This window comes from Oreochromis niloticus, linkage group LG1 (assembly GCF_001858045.2).
Source record: "Oreochromis niloticus isolate F11D_XX linkage group LG1, O_niloticus_UMD_NMBU, whole genome shotgun sequence".
NCBI lineage: Eukaryota > Metazoa > Chordata > Actinopteri > Cichliformes > Cichlidae > Oreochromis > Oreochromis niloticus.
The window spans coordinates 25,193,094-25,197,941 of record NC_031965.2 but is presented as its reverse complement, the minus strand read 5'-3'; positions in this window follow the sequence as shown (position 1 = coordinate 25,197,941).

Genomic DNA, 4,848 nt, shown 5'->3' with positions numbered 1-4,848 from the left:
TCTGCTGCTTGTTCTCGCTCTGTGTCTCTCTCACACACTCATACAGACTCAAACACACTTTCTCAGTCTCTCACACGCCTTAACCTGCAGATGGATTTAAAAAAAACTCCAAAGATAAGAAAGTTAACTCAGACTTTTCTCTGCCCCTGTTTCGTAAATATAATCTGCAAGAGGTATAAAGATATCCTAGAGTCTAGTCCAGTGTGGTTTAAAATAGCCGGAGCTCCTTCATGTGTGGCTAAGACTCTACGTCTCTTCCTTCTCTGTGCATGTGAGTGAAGCCAGGAAGCATGAGTGATACAGCAAGTTTAGCTGCGGGAGGCAGAGAGAGCGAGAGACACTCAGAGGGGGAGAGGGAGGCAGGAGTGCCGCAGAAAAGGACACGCCCACTGCCTGCAAGCTCATTGGCTAGACAGAACTATTGCTACATCCTCTGGCCTGCTATTGGTCGGGCCTGCTGATGCCTTGGAGGCAAACCCAGTGATGGAGGAAGAAGAGGGAGGGGGTAATTAAGAGGAGAGCCGAGAGGATTTGAGCTTTACTGTCTAAAGGAAGTTGTAAAGTTTCATTCTGTTTAGCCTGTACTAGGAAGAGAATGAGTCACAGAGTTATGGTATTACTCAGACTGCTGTAAAGTGCCACTTTAGCAGCAGTGAGGAAATTCAAGGGAAACGTTTAACTCTTTGGTTCTCTTAACTCAGGGACATACCAGGAAGTTTAGGGCATTACGAAGTGTTTCCTGTGGACACGGTGTACATGGATACTGCTCAGGAGGAATGGCTAATATTTTTTCCCCTCAGGGTCATACTGACTAAGTTAAGGGACACACATTAGATAACTGAATCAAAAATGGCTAAAGGCTGAAATAAAAACCAAACCAAAAAAACACCTGAATTCTACATCAACTTGAAATATACTGAAGTATAGCAGCACAGGCTCATCATCTGAATCAGATTTTGAGGGGTGGGGGTTATTACATTGCTACCCCTCGGGCCATATTCCACCCATTTACTGCAATGTGAGTGCACTTTCCCCGCATTAATCTGTGGAATGAACATTTATTTATTATTCGTACCATTTCACCTTAAGTTACATGGTCTTTTTGCCTTTTCCACCCTACCTTCCTTCCAGTTAAGACATGTCTATTGTCCCACAGTGTCTTTGTCTTACTGACAATGGAGGTTTCTGGTTTCTGACCCACCTCCCCCACGGGTGAAGGTATTTGTTCTGTGTGACCGAGCATTTAGACAATAAGCTGAATGTTTGTGATGCAGATAACTGTGATGTACTGTTTCGGCTTGTTTTTGTTTTGCCTTCTACTCCTTAAAAATGCTGAGTAACGCAATAGAAGGACACACACCTGCCGCTCCTTTTGTGCACTACACCTGCTTGACCATAATTTAAGTAAGATGAAGGCCATTCATTCACTCGGCCTTCTTTCTCAAGTCAGCCTATCAGCCTGCTACTTTCATAAGCTGTCCTTTCAAACAAATGTGACATTGTCACTGCAGCAACAACAGCTGTCTCTAGACACTTTTTAGGACATTGATAGACTAGGGTCAGAACTACAGGAACTGTAATATTTTGTATATCTAATAAGTTGGCTCTAAATTCATTCTACCTTCTTTTAATTGTTTTTCATACGTTCAACTTCATGAAAAATAAAATAAAAATCTTTTTTTGTATTTTTCCTTTTTAAAGGCTGAAGACAACAGAGATATGGTACTGTTAATGGAAAACTTTTCTGAGCCTTTTACAGCACATGGCACCTGTAAAAGTTTATTAATTCATTCCAGAGTCCAGTAGTGGTCTTTTTTTAATTGTTGCATCAATCTGTTGCTATTTCTTTTGAATTCCTCATTCTCTGGGGTACTATATATTTGACACACTGCCTGCAAGCCTGCCTTTACTTGTTATGCTCATGAGAGGTGTGCTGCTTAAACAAAAAATAAACCGCTTTATTTGCATTGGATGCATGACTCATGAATACAATGGATTTTTCTGTGTGAGACTGACGAACGCTGGAGCACGATAGTGTCTGGTTAACTTTACTGTTGATATTTTAGACAATGATATGTTTTCCTTGAAGAAACCTGAGTTGGAGATCAGTTCTCCAGCTTTATGAAACCTAAAATATAGGTTTCATAAAGCACTTCATTCAAATATGAAATATAGTGAAATACCATCAAGGTCAGTGCGTTATCCAGTAACTTGCCACGTCAAACATCAAATTTTCCTCTGACTAACACAAAGAACAAAAATAAAGTCTAACTGCAGTTATCTAAGTCTTTAGACTGTAAATCACAACACTGTAACAAGCCGCCTGTTATAAGGTCTGGCATTGTAAACATTATAGAAAAAGGATCACATCAAGGCACCACAAATGATATCGTATAACGAATGCATACCAAACAAGGAAGGTTTAGAGAAACCAGTGTGCAATTATGAAACTGTGATTTGTCAGCAGACTGTAAATATAAATATACTTCTAATTATCAGTGTACAGTATTGTAACATTTTTATGCACTAAAATAAAAGAATCCTTTCAGATACAGTCATAATACAGATAATTATAAGTTAAAGTTATACACACAATATTTTGATTCCAACTTACTTCACATGGAAAAAATGGATAAAGATTTTCACAAGCTTCACAACAAATTCTTTTTCTTCTTCTTAATAATATTTTTGATAATAATAACATTAATTGTCACCTCTTTATTCAGTCTCAGAGTTCTTTCAGTTTACCATAGATAAGTTAGTTACCTTAATCAACAAAGGCTCCCCATGATGCAGCAGAGCTGGTGTCCAGCAGCTCTCATCACACTGATGTTTTGATGCATTGTGGCGTCTGATTCTTCCACTGTCCACTCCACTTAGAGGTGTAAGCCTGGGATTCAAACGCTGATTCATTGTATCTTTGAAGAGAATTAGTTGGGCTGTGAAACTAAACCGAAGGTCTATTTTCTCACAAAACTAATGACTGCAACACAATATCCAGAATAAGATCAGTGCTCTCCCCACTGTAGGCTGCAACAGCTCAGTTCTGCCCATCTACTGGTGAAAATTTCTGAGTGTGAGTGTGTGTGAAAGCTTGTATTGTTTGTTTGTAGGGCAGAGAAAGACACACACATTCACAGAGCCCTCAATCAAAAAATAAAATAAAAAATACACAGCAACGACACCTTGCTCCCTAAGACAGGCCCCTTTAGGAAAAACATCAGAGAAATGATGAGTGTTTTTTAAATGAAAGATAGAGACAGAAAGAGCCGAACAGTGAAGGAAGGTAGAAAGGACAAGAATGTTAGTAGGCCTATGTTAGAGGAAAAGAAAGGATGCAGTCTTTTTTTTATCAGTCTCTGCTCTGTTGTAGGATGCAGGAGCTATATTTTGAGGAGCCTAGCTGTGCTTGCATTCAGTGCCACATAAAGCTGCCGTGTGACAGCCTGTGTAATTCTACTGTGAAGACAGTAGCTTGATACAAGGACAGCGTGGGATTATTGCGTGTATGTGTGAGGATGACGTAGCCCTCAGCTGGTAGCATTCTCACATGTTAATCCCTGAGAGATTAGCTAGTATTTCACTCCCGTTAGCACACAGCTTTCTCTATTTTTCCTCCCTTACTTTAATCCCTCATCATTCATCAGTGATGCAGTGGTTATCGCCCTGTCTTTACTTACTGTTCCTGTGCATTATTCTCGTCACTTATTACGCTCCACTACTGTCTTCCTGCCTGTCTTCATCTTCAACGCATCATCTAATTTGTCATGAATGGATTAACCTCACACTGATCACTGCACCTCTTATTAACCCAGTGCAGTATCATCAGATCAATAGCTACAGATTAAATGTGTAAACAAACAAAAACACAAATTGTAAGTTTTGCCTAATGAAACTAATTTTAAAGTTAACCACAGACTGAAATTTAATCAAAAATGCCAAAACATACAATCTTTACTTCTTTTTTTTTTAAATTAATTAATTAATAAACTTTCAACAGTGGTCTATCACGGGAGTCCTTCAGGTTTCTGCTTGGACTGCTAATGCAGCAAGCAGACATACAGATAAAGACACAGAAAGACTGGGCAAAGCTCCAGCCAGACAGATAAAAGCGACAGGGAGCATGACTAAAATGGCACAGATGGCCAGAGACAGCAGAGACAGTTAGAGAGAGAGAGAGAGCCGGGTGATCACAAGGACAGAGAATCAGTGTACAGTGACTGAACAGAGCATTGGTTGTTTTTATTGTCAGGAAATGTGGTCAGCAGCATTCCAGTCCTCCTCCTGCTCCTCATCAATAAACTGAGAAACTGCTCCCCACAAGCAAACACAAACACAAACACACACACACACACACACACACACACACACACATTATTTTGTAACAGTTTGCTGCACAGGTAATTGCTTTTAGTTACAGTGTGAAAAAAAGATTTGTGTCTACACAATACGACCGTGTATACTTTCTCTTTTGCGGAATATTACATATTTTCTACACACACTTAGATATAAATCATCAGGTTCACAACTGTTACACAATATAAAGTCATTCTAAGGAGTGTCTATGTTTAAGTAAAAGAAAGGAACAAAATGTATTTAACTACAACTTCTTATCAGTCATACACATGTTTATCTATGAAATCAGTTATTTAAATCACAGACATGTCTTGGGGAAATAAAAGCTTGAATGATTTTCTACCTTTAAATTCAGACAAAAATGAGGTTATTTTTACTCAAACCTGATGAAATGATGAAAAAACATCTCCACACTAGATTGTTCAAAAATCTCTCTTAAAAGCCTCCAGTTAATCCAAAACACTGCAGAGAGACAGGGAGGAGAATAACATA